Source organism: Bombus flavifrons, chromosome 18 (assembly GCF_040668555.2).
Source record: "Bombus flavifrons isolate JBK064 chromosome 18, iyBomFlav1_principal, whole genome shotgun sequence".
NCBI classification, from domain to species: Eukaryota; Metazoa; Arthropoda; class Insecta; order Hymenoptera; family Apidae; genus Bombus; species Bombus flavifrons.
Window position 1 is genome coordinate 1446885 of NC_138459.1, and position 22864 is coordinate 1469748.

The window sequence follows — 22864 nt, forward strand, 5'->3', positions numbered from 1 at the left end:
TCTGAGATATAAGAAAACAAATCTTATGGCTATACCATATTGAAAACTGATGAACTTAGGTATAGTATATATATATACTATACCTAATATATATATATATATATATATATATATATATATATATATATATATATAGATAGATAGATAGATAGATAGATAGGTAGATAGGAGCAGTTTGGCACTTCTTATATTTATCTGATTTTTCATTTTTATAATCGAACAGTAAAATACTGTCGATTGTATAAACAATTTAAATAGCACGAAGCAGAACAACGTGGATAGAATAACCTCATAAATAACAATGGGTTCAGTGCTGTTTTCTAATGTGTCAGTTAATTGATCAATTTCTTTCAAGTACCTACAGTTTGATTTGAGTTTGCTGCTCACAGTCAGACTGCGGATGTTTATGTCAATAAAATATGTCAAAATGTGCAAATAACGTATGCTGAATATGTGTTAATAATGTGTCAACATATACGAGAATATATAAATATATGCAACATATACAGAAAATATGTTATTATTTAATAAATATTTTATTATTTAAATGTAATAGTTAATAATTACAATTTAAATTACAATAAGTTACGAGTATTTTTTCAAGATTATGGAGCATTAATTGATAACGTTTATCGCTTAAGATCAACTTATAAGCTGAGAATGAGCGTTCATCATCACAAGACGTAATGGAGACATATTTAAATTTGCTGCAGTAGCATACTTTTACCTCGTCCAATTCTTCAACTGTCTGACCTCGAAAAATTTCATTAACTTTCTAGATTATTTAGAATCTGGTATTTCTTGCTAAAACTGCATTCCACTTTGATACAATTTTGGCTGTGCAAGTTCCAGGAATGCTCCTAAAATATTTATCAGTGTGAGTCGTTACTTTCACCGATTCAGTGAAAGACATTCCAATTGTTTCTAGTTTCTTTACATTATCCGAGAAAATCCCAAAGTGGGTTTTGATAAACATTAGATTTTGAATTAGCAATTCATTCTGAAGAAGGCCTTATGCTGTTTTAATTACTAGCACATCATTCGCATCGAAAAATTTAACAACATTTTTAATATTTTCCAAATACCAGTGTGGTATAAAATATAACTGTCTCAAGCCAAGTATCTCGTCTGGTTAAAATTGGTTCAGGTGGTAATAGAATGTTCTACGATATACTCCACGATAACATTCGATCCAAAGTGGTGCTATTATAAATACTTTATTAATAGAAGGTACTACATTATTTACTAATGGTGTTACGTCGCCTAAAACATCGGCGCTGCAGCTCTCGCGACCGGGCAGCCGATGGCCTGCGTAACGTCATTTCGACCCTCAATAAACCTAAGGACCGACCATAACTTTTCTCTTTCATTGTGTACACATGTATCTTCATTCAATCCGTTGTCCTGAAAGATTTCTTAAGGCTAAAAATATTTGCGATGCACATCAGGTTTTTAGAGAGGTCCTTGGGTTTATTGGGCGCAATTAAAAACACGGAGAAAGCGGGTACGCACCCATTAGGAAAAACCGAACATCTATCTAATAGAACAGGCTGGGTTTTCCCATGCACAAGGTCACTCACGAACCACGTTGGTCGGAGGCTTCCTACTCCTCACTTCTCCTACGACTCTAGGAGGGTCAAGTCGCAGACTTCTGCTGCTACATCAGGAGGGTCAAGTCAACTTATTTCGTCAACGCCGCTAGGTCAAGTCAACTTACTTCTTCTACATACTACAACGTCGAAGTCTAACATCAAAATCTCACGTCTATCAAGTATCCTCGAGTGCTACGTCCACTAACATACGAAATTCGACTGTACGAACCTTGCTCTACTATTCATATCTATCTCATCTTCGTGCGACAAGTTGTTATCGACGATTTATATCTACTCAACAGTGTAGTTTAAGTGTTGGAAATATATATTTTTATAATTCTGTGAATCACAGTGTTATATAAACTTAATCACCCCTATTATCCTAACGGAAATCAGGAGATCGATCAACTCGTGGTGTCGATTAGTATAATCGTAACGGGAATTTACGACTCCCGTTGACGTCTCTCCTCGCGATTGCGTCTCCCCGCGATTGGTCGAAATTACAAATGGGAAATGTAAACGTACTTCTCTTGCACCTCTATATAATTCATCAATTATACACGTTAGATGCACCATGTTTGGATAAAATATCTGAAGTGTTTTCCAGCTGTCGTCATACCTACATCTGTTATCAACAATAACACTGTTTCTTCGTTACCATCTGACCATAGTATTCGTATTGCCTAATTTACACAGTTGCGTAACTTGTTTGTTTTAATTCCTTAAAAAAAGATATATGGGAAGCTGATATTCGATTCTCAGACTTTTGCAATCATTAATTTGGCTATGTCCCGATCTATTTTATCTGTTGTCTCATCAACAAAAATCCACACATTGTTTTCAGCGATATCTTCTCTAATATTGTAAGTCGCCAATTTACAACAATCACCAAGGTAATTTTTACGTAACGTCGAATCATTTAGAATAGTTTGTTATATTTAGCCAAAAAATTTCGTCGTATTTGGTTGTCAGGGTTTCACCAAGATATATTAATAACTATACATGTCCATATAAAGTTTCTTTTCATAAATGTACAGATCTCCAATTTCGATGAATTTCCAACATGTGGTAACGGGCACCACTCTGAACTGTTTCCTACACATGTTACTGGCGATCGGCCTTAATTTTCGACATACATATTTGCAAAAAACTGTCGGTGCTACTGTAGTGAATTCTGCTTATAGTTGTACGTCTGTGGTAGAGTATGTATCAGTAATGGTTTCGGGCCGCCGGCCGCTTATCTCCTCTATATAAATGAGGGTCAAGCGAACCCGTTAAAGACTGCGTGCACAACGAGCATATGCGAGGTCCTAAGAAACGTCTGTTACAACTTATAATTCAGTTAAAGGTAGATATCATCGATGTATTGAATTTGTATTTGAGCTGGTTTTTTAAACTCGGCTGAAGCGGTCTGCAACGCTTCCGTAAAATAATAAGAAATTATATTGTTGTCTGTTACCTAAATCTATGGCCATATTTTAAAAAATTAAGCCAAAACCGATACATTGATGATGTTCACTTTTAAGTGAGTTATAACAAACATTTCTTGCAGCCTCGTATGTGCACGTTGTGTATGGGTCCCTTAAACACTCCCGACCCTCGTTTATAAACAGAAGATAAGCGTTCGGCGGCCAGCAACCAATATTGATGTCTACGTTGCCACACATGCACTAACTATGGACAGAATTCACTGTGTCGATACCAACAGCTTTTTGCGAAGATGTATCTCGAAAACTAAGGTCGAACATCACCAACGCATATGCATAGGAAAACGTTGTTCACAATGACGCCCCTCACCACACATTAAAAAATCATAAAAATCGGGGAGCTTAAGTTCGATCTACACATTTACTATTGTTTTTCGACCGTTAGTATCTTCCAATTGTGAAAATTCTCCCATATTATGTTATGCCTGAACTTTGCTTTTACGTCCACGAGAATACATATCTCAGTGATGTATCAACTACGATTTCTTCTCACAACGAATTTTGTCATACTTTCACACTGAACAATATTTCCGCAACTCGTGAAACATTGTTCTGTTATTAAGACGATCTGTTCTTTACTTTAAACATTTCGTATATTTCATTTCAGTGGTATTATATCTTACTGGCAACAGCAAATCGCGATATTTGATTTAATTGGATCTACAGGGTGGTCTAAAAATTAGTCCCCACGATTTTTCAGGCACTTCCAACAGTCGGAATAGTTCAATAGCTTCCCATCAACTACAAATGCAATGTTAAGAACTTAAACAAAATTTTACTTCGATAAGAAATCAAAATCACAAAATTTAAATGGGTTAATACAATTTTGCATACGGCATTCAATGAATTTATAAATTCTTTGCAAAAAACTGTTGGGTTGAAAAATGATTAGTTAAAAGATATTTTAACTGCAATGTTGTGTAACTTATTGTATGAAAGTTTTCTGTTCTTATGTTTCCCTTGTCTTTCATGAGGTAAATTTTATAACATTAAAGCTAAAACATTTGTTAAAGTAATGGTTTTCGGACCTTGCTACCATAATATCTTTTTATAGAAAATTAAAAGTGCATTGAATGGTGTATAACAAAATGCATTGTTTCATCTTAAAAAAAAAAAAAAAGAAAAAAATAGAGGTGATCTTGATTTTTCGTCAAAGGAAAACTTTTTTTGAAATTGATAATATTATAATTTATAGTAGACAGAAAGCTGATAAATTTTATTCGAAACATATTTTTGTCCGGCTATCGGAAGTGTCTAAAAAATCATGGGTACACTGACTTTTAGATTATCCGATATATTTAGTTTCTACAAATTGATTGTAGCGTGTATTATAACTTATATAATATATTATATATATGGTATACAAATGTATGGATTAAGAATGATTCATTAAAAGAATAACACGCACACACATAGAAAAAGAGGGAGAGTATATGTATGTAAGTATGTATATGTTTATGTTGTTATCCTTGTAACGAGTCATTATTAATCCATACATTTGTGTATAATATCACTTAATTAGACAACTTAGAAAGATGATACATGAATGGAAAAACGTTAACATCAGTTTTATGAACTCATAAATATAAAAAAATGATCATAAATGTATACGATATATGTAATATATCTCTACATATAATTTTATAATAAAATATGAGGCAAACGTTGACAAAAGTGGACCCAAATCTAATGATCTTAACCCTGGCATACGTTGTCAAGCACATTTCCCTAAGTAATCTTCGGATATGTATGGTAAAGAAACACAAGTGTTGCGTGCTTGCTTCAATCGCTCGTAAAAATCTAGTCCAGTCCAATAACAAATGCACACATAGGCAAAGCGGGCGAGCGAGGAATTTTTAAGAAAGATGTTTCTTGACCGAAAGTAGAGCCACTTCTCTCGTATGTGGAATTAGTATTGGGTTGGACTAGACTTTTACGAGCAAACGGAGCTCGCGAAGCAAATGGGGCAATGCGTGCGATGTTTCTTTAAAATAACAACTGGGAGATAAATGCGACTATCGCGTCGGCTACGTCCGTGTTCGCAGATACATACTAGAAATTTATGTAAAGGCAGACTGCAATGTACTTAGTAGTACACATTTCTATATTTTTGTAAATAACTGAGGAATATAGGGCGACGACTAAACCCTTCTGAAGGTAGCATATATCAAGGTCAAGATCATTGGGTCTGGCTCTCCTCTTGTCAATATTTACTAATCGTTTGAGTTCCAAGCGGCGCGATTGCATTGTTTAGGTTTTGTGTCGAGAAGTCCCAGTACATTTGAACGTTACGGACGACTGACGGTATTTTGTATTTCATTGTTATCTTCTCAATAATTTTTATTGAACAAAACTTGAAATATTTATAAACTAATAGTACGCATATATGATAATATAGATGTATTTCATAAAAATAACAAATATGACGAGTGCTTTTGTTTTTTCAAAAACCCCAAACGACTCAACGACTCAAACGAGTAAATACGCTAATCATATGCAAAATATGCAACATAAAAAATACATTTCTGTAATAGTCTAGCGACAAAACAAATTTTACGTACTTATATCCTATTGAAATATGCATTTGCATAAACATCCGCATAAACGTTACAATTGCTAAACCAGTCTTTTCCAGAAATTATAAAACTCAACTTATGATATCAGCTGTATTGCTAATCAACTATTATAATACTTGAAACAACTCTAAACAAGCAATTAAAAAGAATGACTATCTTCACTATTACAAATTTTATATTCTACGATATTGATCTCGCGCAACATGACGTTTGAATACTATGTATAAATGTATTCATAGCTCATGAATTCATTGAAAAATAAACGTCTGATCAATTATGCATCCGCTGATCTCGATACGGACACATGTTTTCCTTCACTACTTGTACATTATTCTAACCGCCATAGAACAAACAACGATATCTACTTATAATGAAACCTATATGTATCAACAAATGCAAAAATTAATCGTTTTTCGATGCATTAATTATCATAATAACGATATAAGTTAGAAGAATTTTCTATTTGTTGAAAATGATTTATTATAAATATTTATATTGTACATTGTGCATAGATATATACATATACAGGGTGGTTGGTAACTGGTGGCACAAGCGGAAAGGGGGTGATTCTACGCGAAAAAAGAAGTCGAAAATATAGAATAAAAATTTTTTTTTTTAATTTTTCCATTGAGACAACGATCTACAGTGAGATCCGTTATAACGTATCGCACGCGTACCGAGCGAAAATTCAAAGTCGATTTTCTCGAAAACAAAGCCTCGAACGAAAAATTTTTATTCTATATTTTCGACTTCTTTTTTCGCGTAGAATCACCCCCTTTCCGCTTGTACCACCAGTTACCAACCACCCTGTATATATATATATTTCCCATTTCAGAAATTTGTTAACTGATTAAATATTTATTACTCACTGACATAATAAATTATAAATATTAATACACATTCTTTTATAAAAATTAAGATTCGACCTGTTTTCCGTAAATAACCATTCAATAAAAATTCTCATTTATATATAATCGATAATTAATAATGAGAATATTATAAACATTTGAACTTTCCCTGATATAAAATTCAACAAAAGTATTCGGGGAACTAAAAATTAGGGCGAACTTGCCAATTTTAATTACCTTGAAATATGTTGTCAATACAGATTAGAATAAAGTTCAATATTCCATATATCAATCGATTCATCGAAAATTGTTTCATGTTAGTGTTGCCGGCCGTCTAATAGTGTTCGGGTACTATTCTAGGCCAATCTACATATATAGTATTGATTTTTGTTTTCTATTTAGACAATATTATGAAATTATCTCTCTCGTAATCTAAGTTTAGATAGAATGAAGTGTAATCCTAACCTGAATTTAATTGACGTTTTGTATGAATATTTTGGAAAAGAAAACCGAGCGATGCGGGGGTTATGTGGATAAGGAAAAGGTTCTTCAGAATGTTGACCTTGACAACATATTTTTAAGGTCATTGGAATAGGTGAAATCGATCCTAGTCTCAATAATTAACAATTGAACTGCTTAGAATTCTTAAATAATTAAAACATTTCACTGATTTTCCATTCTACATATAGCTCATTAAATAACAAAAATGTTAAAATGTAATGTTAAGATTGCTTTGTCTAGAATTTTGGAATAATTTAATTGGTTTTCCATTTTTATCGTCAAAATGAAATTTTCGTACTTTTCTATTATCTCTTCTATAAATATGATTCCATTTTTTAATGTACTTGTAGTTATTCAAAAATAAACTGATGATGAAATTTAAAAATTACTCACATGATATAAATAATTAGTCTAATTGGCTTTACAACAAATATTAATCTATATCACTAATGTTTTCACTTATTATTAGTATTTTCAACACATTTATTCTCTTTATTTCGTTAGTCTTATCGCTCACATAAGCAACTTCAAATTTGGTGATACCACTGTACGCTTTTAAAAATGGCACAACAAATAGTCAAATACATAATCCCACTTTAACGTGATCTAGTTAAATTCGATTTGATAGACATTCCCTTTTTTTGCCTAGGAAGAATGACGTCCAATTATTATCTTAGAAAAAAATAGATAATAGATTGTCCAAATATTATTTATTAATAAATCCAATATGTCTCATCTTTAATGTGTTAAACTTATACAACTACACGTTACATCTTTTATGGAATAACTTGATAACATAATTTTTGCTACTAGTAAAAATAAAGGAAAAGTAAATCGAAAACAGAAATTACAAAAACTAACTTCCGCTACTCAAACTATTTCAAACAAACCTAAGAAATTATTTTACAAGGAAATAAGTGAAACATTTTCTCTGATACATTAGCATTAATCCATGACTCCTTCCCCATATGTAAATATTATTATCACTTTTTAACTGAAAAAGAACAAATAAAGCAACATTTGAAGTATTTTTATACCGATATTAAGAAATTTCAGAAGTTTTTCGAAAAACAGAATAAACGCTTCCAAGAAGTTATTTTTTAGTATTATCTTATTACAGAACAATATTCAACCATGTCAAATAAGTGCAAGAAATTACTTTACAAAGCAATCAACGAAAACATTCTTCTGACACGTGAATCTATGGCTCTTTCCCTGCATAATGTCAACAGGAGTGACTAACGTAACTAATAATAATGTGATTATTACATTTAGATGAGGTCAGTTGTCGTTTAAGAATGAGTCGTGCCAATTATGCTATCCGCTTCTCTCTACTTAGTCACAGAACATTTCAAGCTTCGTTTAATGCTGTAACAGTAAGTTGCAGATATAAACATCATATGTACGCCCTTGACATTGCCAGCAGCGACAACCGTGACACGTTAATGCGACTAGTTGTCAGGACAGATCGCGCTCACCTTTTGCGTTGTTGCGTAACCGTACACGATGGACGGAGCTAATTGCACAAGGACCTCGAGGCGCTCTTATACCGCGCGTGTCTGCGCACCGCGTTACGTCATAAAGTGCACACGGTTATTTCACAACGTTCCTGTAACCTTGAAACGCGATGCCAATGCCGACTGTTAGCCGTTAATAACGTATTCCGCCGCAAGAGTTCCGTAACAGGTATTAACAACGATTAACACGAATAATAGTCGAAGCTGTTCTCCGATATTTACAAAATTTCTTTAAGCTATTACATTTAGATCACGTAACAGTATCAAATGATTAGTAATTTGTAAAATAATTTTGATAATTATTTACAAAATGCTTAAAATATGTTATCAACATCGTCGTTCTGAACAGCTTTATCCAATACGTGTCTTTAAGCAATTACATTTAGATACCGTAACAGTATCAAATGATTAGTAATTTGTAAAATAATTTTGATAATTATTTACAAAATGCTTAAAATATGTTATCAACATCGTCGTTCTGAACAACTTTACCCAATACATGTTACAGTTACTCGGCTCTAATTTCCAAGCTATATGCAAAAATATCTTTATCTCTATGTACTTTTAATACTACGCACTTTTTTTTTAATTTTCACTTAAATTATGGCTAATTAGTAAGAAATCAGTATATTAGACTTGTTAATTGTTAAATTTATTGATCCATATTATAATTAATATTATGTGACTAGAAATATTTCTAACAGTATACCGAAAAATTCAGTTATTTGATTATCAGAACTATATTACCGCCGAAATAAAACTTCTGCAGTATAACAAGCATAATGTTGTTTACGAGTACCGTACATCTTGTCTGTCTGTTCGTCACGTACATATGTATTAATAATAAGAATCAATAGATATTTATACATGTATACATATACACATATATGTTCACCATGCGCAACCTATCGATAGTCTTAATTTTGAGCTATACACAAAAGTATTTATGATACATTTACAAAATGGAATGAAATAAAAAGTAAGTCACGCTAGCGTTACTGGCCAGCGTGGGCAGAATATTACTCTACCATCTAACTACATCTATAACCCATTGATTTTTCTTTTTTTATTTATATTAAAGATGATTAACACCAATGAGTTAAGTTTAGGGTGAGCTATATAAAGATGTGGTCGTCGCGAGGCGATCGCCAGAGTGAAACGTAATAGAAATTAAATTTAATTGAAGCTTCTGTGAATATCTCGGAGCATAAGACCGACCGATGATAACATATATAGGGAAAACCTATCCAAAATGGTGATCTTAACAACATATTCCAAGGTTATCGAAATCGATAAGGAGTACTTCTCTTGTAAATATTAGGTTGTCCGAAAAGTTTCTTTCGTTTCATGAGGTGATAATAGATGAACAACAATTTCTGTTTTATATTATTTTATTGAATTAAGGTATAATCCATTTAGTTCTATTTCTATTATTATATTCGTGCATAATTCAGTAAACTAATATAAAACAAAAAACATTGTGCGTCTATTATTTCCTTATAAAACGAAAGAAACATTTCGGACAACCTAATAACTCACATAATTTCGGTTGATGCAGGAACAAATGACAAGCATCGAAAGATGTAAGAATCTTTAGATTTATTACAATTACAAGTAAAAAGTCGCGAAAAACTGCGGTTCTCATCATAGCAACGTTAACTGATTACGATGAAATTTTTAGCATGTATGTAACTGACATAAATCTGCAAAACATGTTATTTAAATTTTGATTAAAGATTGATGGTAACATATGTAGGGAAAAGTTGTTCAGAGTGTTGACCCTGATGAAATATTTCAAGGACATTGAAATCAGCGAGATCGTTCGCTTTGTAAATAATTACTAAAGTGGCCTTTCCTATACTCTTCGATACTATACTCTTCCTATATTCCTATATCTATCTATATGTCGGGTTTACATTGTAATAAGGATTAGGGGCGTGAAACGAATCGTCGTTTGGTTTACGCATTGTCGATAAGCAATAGAGAAGACATTGACTAGTGCAGATACGATTATTATAGGATTGGACAAGGAACCGTGGTGATTAGATACTCGAGAAACTAATGACAATGATCCTAGGCTCAATAACGAATCCGCGGTCGACGGGATGGTGGATGAACATGCTCACAAAATCTAAGTCGGACTCTTTGTTAAAACGTGGAATATCCACCGAGCGTGCAGACGTTACGTAACTCGCTAATACGACTTCACCAGAGAGAATGACTTTCCGTCGCGATGATGCTGCAGAGGAAAACTATGATGGGGTGTGTCTAAGGACACGAGATTCTTGGATTCGTCGAGGATAGCCTTCGTTTAGAAGGTGAGGGAAATTGGCGTTGCTGCTAATTGGTCAATCTCCATATCGGTGGTTAGAAAAAGATGCTAGCCGCCCTCGAGGGAAAGTTGCTAGTGGGAGACGCCGTTCGTTGAAAGAAATAGATCTCCCCTATCTTCCCGTAGTTGGGACAAAGACTGTTTATCTGTTCGAAGGACTTTAGGTAACTAGATATTAGTGTTTATAACGGCCCTCGGGCTAGCTGATCACGTACTGTGGAGAGACATCGACATCTGGCAATCATCTTTCTCGAAGAATAGGAACTGCGTGTGGCCACGGGACAGAGACCGTTGGAATGTTTACTGTCATGTGTCGCCAGAGATATTTCTTTTAAGGAGAGCTATAGAATTACTTCATACCTTTGTTAGGCAAAACGTTCATCCCTTGACCGCGGCTACGTTCGGCGACTGGCTATCGCCTCGAGCCCAAGCTCATTATCACAAATCTTGAACAAATACAATCGGATCGAAAGACGACAATTGTTTAATTACGCCTATGATAGAATCTAGACTACGGTGTTAAGGGATTTTCCCGGGGTTCCGAAGGGAGGACTCCGATGTCCTTTCATCTCCGACATATATATCTATCTATATATCTATCTATATATCTTCCTATACTCTTCCTATACTCTTGGACTGTAGGATCTTATACTACAATTAATTTATTTGCAATAAATGGATTGTACAGATGTTGATTAAGCAGGAAACGATAGTTGTTTAACGCGAACTAATCACAATAATTAAGACAACTAGATAGTTAATTTGCAACTCTAGTCACCACGGATCCGTAAATATTATTTTGTATTGTATATGACATTTATAATTATTATTTTTATTGTGTTTAAAAAATCACTTTTTACGTGTCTCCCATATCAAATTTTTCACTTTCCTCGATAAACAAAATTTTTCGTTCTATGCTGTTTACTTTTCAATATAATAGTGTAAAAGTGATATTAAGACTATATCTTGTCCGCAGTCTTTTACAACTTTGATTCACTTTCCTCTAAAGACTGAAAAGTGTGGCTTAATACATTCTGGCTCTGAGGTCCAGAGATATATGGGGTGCAATTCTGATTAACATTAAAGTATCAACACATCATCGATGATCAGAATTAAATTAAATTAGAATATAAGAAGATGAAAGCTCAACGAATTTAATATTTTTCTGTGATCGAATGTTTTAACTCAACTTTTCAGGACAGGTTTTAAGATACTATGAAAAACAATAGAGGAATCTTCAAATGACTAGTAATATTACTATTTCCTAGTATAATATTAATCTTCACTATATTTACCTTCAGAATTTCCTGAGCTATATATTTCCATACATTTCTAAATTAATAGCCAATGATCAGAATAATTATACAATTAATAAACACGATATTGCAATTTGAAATATAAAAAATAGATAGAAATTCTCGCATTACGAGGTTTAAATCCTCTTATATATATAGAATAGGTTTGCGTATTAGCTACACCACATGCTCTATGTAATCTCTTGCAACTTTGCTCTTCGGATACCTGGTAATCTCTATTTAACAGACACGCCTCGACATCGTATGTCCTCGTGCAAGATAGCGCGGCTACACAAAGCGAGTGCAAAATATTAAAATGTTCTTTATCCTTTTGAAAAGCACAATGAAGATACACATAAAGGATGTTATACAGATAACAAGTGCAAACGGTCTAATCGTTAAAAAAGTTAAGGTTGTGTATTAACGAGAAAAATGTACGTTTTAAATTTTATGGCTATGATTGTGGCGACACTCGACCACGGAACTTTCCAACGGCTTCGCGACACAAAGCGCTATACTTTCAAAGCGTAAGGTCGACATGCCTAATGTACCATCGATATCCCTACGGTTCTTTCGTCGAATATTCGGAAGAATGCATACGCGCCAACCGTCGCGGACATCTAATAAACGCGTGCGTAGTGGGGATATGGAGGGGCAACAAAGAAAAGAATCCGTTTGGCTTCGAACAAAAGATTCATTTTGTCCCGAGCTGCGAAAGGTTTAGCGTCATAGCGAAGCAAACACAATTCGAGATACGTGATTCTTAACTCTTGATTGTTAATCGTTCATTGTTGATCGTAAATTGTTGACTGTTGACTGTTAATAGTTTATTAAACTCTTTTTGTTGAACATCAAGGGTATTTCTTGTGGGCACTTTACCAACTACCACCTCGTGATCTACGTGATCGTATTACATTATACATATATGGGTGAAATATCTATTTTATTAAAATCTCCGTTACTTTTAATGATATGCAAAAATGTCAAAGGAATAAGTCGTTCAATTCGAAAAATGCTATAATAAGTAAACAATATTCTCAAAGTCAGATTACAATCCCATCAGTGTTCTCTTTTAACGAGACTACACATTTCCATCATTGAGACCGAAAACCAATCCAATGACCTATAACACTATGACCCTGTGGCCCTGAATACGAAAAATTAAAAAATGTTTGCTAATAGATGCAAATAATAAACAACTACAAATACAGAGATTACCGAAGGAAAGTTTATCGTAACAAGTGTTTAAAATTATTTTCGTTAATTTCTATGCACTTGCTAATTTGATTGCGAAATAGGCATTTTCCATTCCCGAGAATTTTTGCTGTTACAGAAGTACAAGCTTATATCTTCACGTGCTTTGAACTTTGTTGAAAAAGTCTTCTCTTTAATAAACTTCATAAAAGAGATTCAGACATTGCAATAGGAGAGTTAAATTAATTTCCATTTTGTTAAAGTGGCTTGTGTAAATACGAATTCTGTGAGGTGTTTCATCGTATCTCAATTGCTTTCCTTGTTCTTTGTTCTTACGTTCGACATATTCACAGCAGAGCGATCCAAAATCAAGTAATAGTAATATTAATTTATAGAAAATGATCGTTAATAAATTTTGAAGTACGACGTGGAAAAAAAATTTAATGCATTAAAAATGAAAATTACCGAACAAAATAGAGAAAAGGTCTCGATATTTGTAAGAATATGAACAATTTCATTGTAATTCCCCAATAACTCCTCGCAAAAAAAAAAAATTGAATGCAATCTTAAATTAAGAAAAAATTACATGGTAATTACATTTTAGATAAGCATACTACAAGATAAGGTTATTTAAAAACTTGTTATTTGCTACGAAGTTTCAGGAGCTCGTAGGAACATTAAATCGTCGGGCGAAAGCGCGAGGCTCGCTTTCTCAACAATCGTCTTTCGTTTATTGTGACGTCAAATTTGAAGTCCTTCGACGACAACCAAACCGCTCTGTGTTCGCGCCTAAAATTATGCTTCTAGCTCATCGATGACGAGTGACATTTCATTGTAGCAGTAAGCGTATATGTTACACTGTTGCCATTCTCATATATTTTCGCGAGCGTGGGTTTCGAGTTAAGTGCATAATTCTGTATTGCGACGATTCGTTCGTCTGAGAAGAATATTCCTGACAAGAATGTACTATCCTGAGCTAATTTCTCTATCATTCAACTACAACAATTTATTCTCTGGATAGAGTCAATTTTTGTTATTTCTTGCTGTAAAGGAATGTGATATGGATGTATCCTATTACTGAGTAAAATAAAAACCTTGAAATTGAAGATTTACTGACGCCATTATCCCTATTTATTTCTTTAGTAGATAAGTGTAGATTTACAGTAATTGCTGCCAAACCTTAATAGCATTATTAATGTTATTTATTGCCGGACATGTTCTTTTTTATTTTGATAGTTTGCAAGAGCCGTGTCGCCAAAGATGTTTCTCCATACGCTTAAATGCTATGTGTGATTTCGCTGATTTCTCCAAGTATGTCTAGATATTTTTTTAGGTATAGTTGGCATTCACCTAGTACTAACGTTACATATATTCAACTTTACTCGAAACTGCACAACTGTTCAAATGAATCTGCACAATACCGAAAATTGACTAACCTCTGATCATTATTCTAAGATTGCCATAATTTAGCATCAATAACGTTCATTTATACCGAATGTAAACATGGTTATGTTATGTTCCTTTCGTTAATAACCGCTTTGATACGACGCTTAATAGCAATACGCAATACTGGATTAATATATTTCTGAATTTTGTATATTCACCGTTACGTGAAAGTCATATTATAAGGTCATGTATAAGGTTTCAATTTCAGCTATTACGCGATGATGATAGAAATATGTAATCCCATTAAGGGAAACATTGATGAGATTAGAGTCCCAAAAAATATAACCTTGAGAAAATTTTTTGTTTACCATAACATTCTTCGAACTAAACAGTTTAATCCTTTGGCATTTTTGCATATCATTAAAAGTTACGAAGATGTTGCTTTGTAACAGAGTTAACTACATATCCATATTATAACATGATAATTATAATTACCAATTAATATTGAATTTTCGTATTAAACAAAAATAAAAGCGAGAAATGAAAAGCTTTATTATAAAGATTTGTAATTGAAACATTTAGCAAACCTTTTATTAAACAACTGATGAATAGATTGTTTTTTACTGATGAACATTGCTGTTCCACACAACAAATGAACTAATGAACAGCAATAGAACAACGTATTAATCTTGCAAATCGTTTGATAAGAAGATTGTGATTTATTAAAGCGTATTAAAATCTCCAGAGTCAGCATCAGTGACCTACCAATGAATAAGCATTGGTGGATAGCTCCATACTCATGACAAGCTCCATATATATGAAACAATCACATATGTATTTTGAATACATATTCAACTACATCACAGACTACAAAAATATAGAATATTTGAAAAATCTAGATAAATAGAATACTTCCAATTTTAAATTTAAGTAGAATAATATGTATCAACTCTTAAAAAAAAAATGTTAAAATGATATTTTTGATCATGTGGAAGTTTTTACATATTTCTATTCATAAAGAAAACATTTGTTGCAATTTATATAAGATAAATATAATCGCAAAAATATGTCTTAGGACATTAGCAAGAAGATTAATATCTTTTCTTTTTAAGACAATTGTATGTATTACTTTGACGTACAGATATTTATTGTTGAGGTTGACTGATAGAGGAACGAGTGGATGAATTTGTAATAGAAAAATATATTGAAATAAGCACAGGTATAAGTATAAATATAAATACAGGTATAGTATATGCTGATCCAGATCCTCAACTCTTACAGTGTTACAATACAGTAGGAAGAAAAGCGATACGGAGCACGTTCTTATATTTATAGCAGAGAACATTACCAAAAAGTTAACTTTGTAGCTCTAGTTGAAGGCTACAAGAAACACCAATAAAAATCTACTTATAGCTCTTTTGTTTCTAGATCTTGTAATCCAAAACAAAATTTATATTCAAGGGCACAATAACACGAACCTCTCCTTATTTCGAATTTTTTGTTTCATTAAATTTTATTCTCCTCGTAACAGCGGTCTCCAGGTCACGGATATACAAAAGAAAAGGTGTAGAGTTTTTCTTAAGGTAATTACTTCAACATTTATAATAATCGAATATTTGTAATAATGTGTATTCGGTTTAGAGTATTTAGATGGAATACATATTTATTTTGTTCCTTATATGCGTATCGGAAGATATGCAACGTAATGTCTGCATTTCTTCCAAGCTGATAAACGCAATAGGTACTTTCTACACTTCTACATAGAAGTGTATATAAATGTTAGAAATATACAGGGTGGTTGGTAACTGGTGGTACAAGCGGAAAGGGGGTGATTCTACGCGAAAAAAGAAGCCGAAAATATAGAATAAAAATTTTTCGTTTGAGGCTTTATTTTCGAGAAAATCGACTTTGAATTTTCGCTCGGTACGCGTGTGATACGTTATAACGGATCTCGCTGTAGATCGTTGTCTCAATGGAAAAATAAAAAAAAAAAATTTGTATTCTATATTTTCTACTTCTTTTTTCGCGTAGAATCACCCCTTTTTCGCTTGTACCACCAGTTACCAACCACCCTGTATATCTGTTATGCTCGGACATATTGTGAATACGGGCATCGATTAAGCTCCTACCTTTCTTCTTTTTACTAGGAATCACAAAAGATGGGGGAAGAGTATTATTCCGTACCAAGTACCAACGATATTCAACTTTGTGATAAATCGCGTGAATGAAAGGCATTCATTGTGTCCTTTGCCGTTCATCATTCTGATGTGAGCGGTTTCAAGACAAAGAACCAACAAGCTGGAGGAAGACAGAATTTAGATGGTCAAAGAGAACTGTAAGTAATTTTCATAATAGTCAGAGACTTTCGCCAGAAAAAGGTAACGTTTCTTTACTAACAGAGTTCATTTGTAACAGGCTGTTAAAAATTGCTACATCTACACCGATTCTACACCGATTCTACACCGATCGATTCTTCATCTGACCGATCTGTTTAATTGAAGATCTGTTTTAAAAAGGGTGCTGTAAAAATATTCATCTCGAATTTGAATTTCAAGATCAATTTTTTTTTTTTTATTGCATTCCCTTATACTCGTCACGAGGAATACAAGCCTCAAATGAGCCGTTATCTTGGAAAATGGTCTTGGATGATCCATTGACTGTTACAATGACGTTATTTACAATATGTTTACATTCCCCAATGATATAGAAAGTAAATAATGTTATATTGATAAGGAAACAAAAAACTGTATTCCTTACCTATGACGCACCTATTTCATAATTTTCAACTTGTAAAATTACTTATTGCATGGAAGAACTTTTTAAAAAGCAGTTGAATGTTGTCAATAAGGGCACGATTTGATGTTATTAGTATTATTTCATCTGGATACGTAGAGAATACATAAACGTCAACTACATTCTTTTTAAATATAGTACAATCACATTCCTGTGTTGGTGCATGCATTTCATAATTTCATCTGAGCGCTTAATAGCAGTTTACGTCAAAAACCATTAGTTCATATATCAGGAAATATTTTAATATATGATAAACACAGAGTGGAGCATTTAAATGGGCACACTTAATAATTATATTAACAATGGAAATGGTTATATGAAAAGTTGCAGAGAACAAAGTTATCTGAAGGGGCACATGCAATGATAGATAACTGTTTTTCATGAAAGTCATGTCTTTATGAGATTTCAAGCTCATTAACATTTTTTAAATGGAACTACATATTTTTTAATACATTAATCGATTATTTAGGTTGAAATGCAGTGTATTAGTTTAATAGATATTTTAGCTTTGATTTTATCAAATTTAATATATGAAAGAAACACAATGTAGAAAAGGAATACCACTTTGCGCCTTTTCTTGTCCTTCATATATTACATTTGACAAAATTAAATTTAATATGACCGCTAGACTAATGACTTTTTTTACATAAATAGGTTAATATTTTCTATAAAAAATATCGTGATGGATCAATTGATGTGTTAAAAAATATATGGTTTCATTAAAAGAACGATGATGATCTTGAAATCTTTTTAAAGACTAACTTGCAGAAAAATATCACTTACCATTATATGTGTCCCTCTAAAAAGTATAACTTTCATTTCTAAAGATTTTCCATACGGAAAAATAATAACGGAGATATATATTTAGGTGTTCCTATTTAAATGCTTCGGAGGAAAGTATTAAATTTAGGAGATATTTTAATATATTATCACAATATTATACAAATGAAGTACAATATTATTGTGCTTTTGAAACGAAAATAACGAATATCTCCTGATTTGGTTTTTTGGCATGGTCAACTTAATACTTCCCTTTATGGAATAACGAGATACATCAATCGCGATGTAAATAAATTAATAATAATTTTATAATGTAAAATAAATTTAAATAATTGTATTTAATAAATGTAAATAATTTTATTCTTGGAAACTGTAGTTGATCTACATATTTCCCCTACGTGCCCTCCTGCAAAGAAACTAATAACAAATTATGCCCTCTATGACGCCATTTAACTCCTGCTTGAAAGGGTTCTTCGTACATTAACTAATTTTGTAATAGTTGAATTTGTTTTAGGTGATCTATTTCTTGTGCTTAGAAATAATTTCCTGTTTCTTCATTAATATGACACTGTTTACTCTTTTTTCGTTCTTTCTCTCTGACTGCAGAATGTAAACATATTGTAAATAATGTCAATGTAAACGCAAATGGAACATTAAGGTCATTTCCTAACGGAACGGTTCATTTAGAGCAAATGAGCCGTACATACCAATATTTTTCTAATTTATTTGTAATTTCATGTAAATATCTCAGGAGCACATAAAAAATTAAACAAACTCTAGATTTTAATAATTGTTGATGCTATATTGTAGATCTATGATTCTTTTCTCCTAGACTTACATCGAGTAACTTACACTACTTGAAAAGCTATCAGATGACCATTTTCCGGCGGGGCAACCAGCTACGCTCGTTCAGGCTCCTTACTGAAAACGACGCGTCGCGAGTTCGAATCCATCTAGCCAGGAATATATTTTCAAAGGACGAAAAACCCAAAAATCTACCTCTTAGAAGTAATATACAACAGGCAAGCTGAGCCTACTTGACTGTTGTGTAATACCTTTACTACGAGTGGGTGTAACTGTTCAGAAACCCGGGCCGACGAATTTTAACTCGCACTGGTCTACCGTTCCGCCCGTGGAGGTTTTAGCCGGTAAGAATCCGGCACTACCTTCTGCCGCCCTGTGTCCCTTCGCTCACAGGGTTTGGTGAAAAGGTGTCTATGAAGATTTCCTCCACGTAAAAAAAAAAAAAAAAAATTTTTTTTTATAGTATGAAAGGAGAGACGTTTAGCACTTCCCTAGACAAGAATGGAACACATATAAGGTAAGGCACTTTCGGCGGCCAAACTTCACCAAATTTAAGGAGCGGACAGAGAGGGAGAGAGAAAAAAACTCTTACCATTGTAGGGTAACGCGGCGGAGGATGATGGCGGTCAGGCGGCCCAGGGCCGCTCTACCATTACCCCCCTCAGGTCACGACTAGCAGGGAGGATGGCACTAGGGGCAATGGCCTCCCCTAGCGTCAGATTAATCAGTTAGGGAACTTATAGGATCGGCTCATTATCAAGAGGACGCAGGGAGGGCACCGGCAGTAATTCGCAGGAGGCCCCGGGCATTCCTGTCACACGCGTAGGCAGGCCATCGTGGAGTTTTAGTCGGTAAGAGTCCGACACTGCTCTGCTGTTGCCGCAGCGACGGAGTGTCCATGAGGATTTCTCCACGTACAAAAAAAAAAAAAAAAAAAAAAAAATTATCATTTTCTATTTACGATGTTGCAAAGCTATTGTGACCCTCAACTAATTTAAAATTTTATATATTTGATTTATAAATCTTATAAATTTATATGCAATATATTTATGATACTTGAATAATGTCTCTCATACAAATATCACAATATTTTAGTGTATAAAACCGTATAAAATGGATATTGAAATAAATGAAAAATAATAAAATAAAATTGCAGGCTCCTCAGATTACGGATGTTTCTCGAGATATGTATACCTTTTTTCTGATTATCGCATTTCTATAATCTACATACATATACAAATATCTGTAGATTTACATATATACTATACAGGGTGGTTGGTAACTGGTGGTACAAGCGGAAAGGGGGTGATTCTACGCGAAAAAAGAAGTCGAAAATATAGAATAAAAATTTTTCGTTTGAGGCTTTGTTTTCGAGAAAATCGACTTTGAATTTTCGCTCGGTACGCGTGCGGTACGTTATAACGGATCTCACTGTAGATCGTTGTCTCGATGGAAAAATTAAAAAAAAAAAAAATTTTTTTATTCTATATTTTCAACTTCTTTTTTCGCGTAGAATCAGCCCTTTTCCGCTTGTACCACCAGTTACCAACCACCCTGTATATGCCACTAAATTACCTATGATAATTGTACTACAATAGCTCACTTAGATACAAAAAAGTTAAACAGAAAAATAGTATTTCTCGAGAAACGTTCTTTTCTCATTTGATATATTGCCAGTTACAAACAAAAATACATTTTTACAGAAATTTTAATTTTCAAGAAAAGTCAACACAGAATTTTTATTATTTTCCATTTAATTACTTTTAGATAAATCTGTATTTTTTTAAAGCTTTTGTACTTCGAATAAATGCAAGGAATTCAATGAATACTTTTTGTGTAAAATAAAAATAGGTGAAATTTTGTCTGCAGAAAAAAACTAGTTATCGTTTTTGGATAAAAGCAATGTTGCAAAATTACAAAATAACATTGAAAATTAAATTTTGATACAAAAATATATTGTAAATATTTTTTCCGTTATTAATATAATTTGACATTGAATTAAGCTACAAATATAATCTTTCCCTCATATTTGTTTTTGTTCCATAAATATTTTGAGAAACTATTTTTATCTGTATATCTCTATTTTTATCGCTGTATATCTATTTAAATATGGGTTTAATAAGATAGTGCATAAATGTAGTTACTTTCAATATTGCAATGTGATGAAGAAACCCGTTATTCGGAAGGAGGGCGTTCAAAATCATTTTTTTGAGCTTTATCATTTTTTATTATAAATAAAAAAATCGCTGTTTTCGAAATCATTTTATTCTATATGAAAAACGTAATTTGTTTAGTATTTTAGTAGCTTGTCGTAAATATGACAATTGTATAAACGAAAACGAGATACGCCAGTATTTCAAATAAGTCCTCCATTACAAGATTGCAAAATATCTACATATTTATTTATGCACAAGAGAATGTTGCTGAAGAGAAAACAGGAATCACTAAACGAAACAAGTTGTACAAGGTCGAAAGAAATCGATAGTCATTCTTTGGAAGATATGCTTACAGAATTCCTAAAACTCAAGGAAAGCTGCTTTTAACGATTCTTAGAATAATCTACCATAAGGAAAGAAATACAACAAACAGTTCACAATACGATTCTCAAATATATACGAATTTATCGCATTTTGTTGTGTCATTTTTTAAAACTTTCATTCTATTCGTTTTTTCTATACATTTATTAATCTATGTATAACTATTTATACATAATTTATGTAAAACTAATTAAAACTATTAATTTATGTAAAACTAATATTGATTATATCCAACAATCGAGCGTGAACTATGATGTGTGTATAAATTATACGGATATCTAATGTTTATATTACATAAATACCTAATTTTTATGAAATGTTTATAAAAATTTAAAAAAATTTATATCAAATGTTAATTAGATATAACTTAAAATAAGAATTTAAATTAAATATATATTTTAGACTGAATATAACAAATGAAATGAACTAACTGACGACACCTAGCAGAATAAAAATATGATACATCTTCTAACTGGTGCATCTACCATTCAGGCACATTTGTTCATTTTAATCTTAATATACAATATGTATATGCATTACTGGTCTGAAATATTAGGTTACCTATTTGTTACATTTATTGTGAAAACTCAAACAACTAACAAATGTGTGTTTATTAAGTATTTTATATTAAATGTATAATACGAATAAAATAACAACTAAACCTAACCCCACCTAACATTAGGTGGTAATGCGCAATCACTTAGTTGCCAACCCAATAAAATAAATAGAAAATAAGGACAGTAAAAAGCACTCAATTTCTATTAAAACATGTGTCTTAACACTACTTGTAACCGGTAAAGTAGTATATATTCTTTAACAATATTTTACTAAAATTCACCGCAATTCATCTCGATACTTCGCGAAATTACTAAGATCAAATTACAATAATCTACAATACATACTTATCGACCTAAACTATAAAATTATTCGTATTAACAATAAAAAAGTATTTGTATTAAATATTAGCAACTATCTTAATAATTATGTTTGGCAGAGTATGTGCTATTATTGAAAGCGCTAAGAAATTTTTCACATGAAATTTGTTTAACTCGATAGAAGAAATTTAATGGGATATTTAATAATTATTATAAACCTAAATATTCTATTAAAATTCGTCTATAAAATCAAATAACTCTTCTGTGAAAAATTTGTGTCCGTAGATTTAGTGAGAGAAGCAATAAAGTATACATTTAAATGGAACATATACAGGGTGGTTGGTAAC

General features: G+C 32.5%; 1 protein-coding gene and 1 pseudogene across 1 annotated transcript in view; one reads left to right on the top strand and one right to left on the bottom strand.

Moving 5' to 3' along the window:
• CAP (Cbl-associated protein) overlaps positions 1 to 22864 on the bottom strand; it is a 413875-nt gene that overhangs the window by 384789 nt on the left and 6222 nt on the right. The gene's annotated exons all lie outside the window — the stretch shown is intronic.
• On the top strand, positions 19563 to 19658 carry LOC138189191 (uncharacterized; annotated as a pseudogene).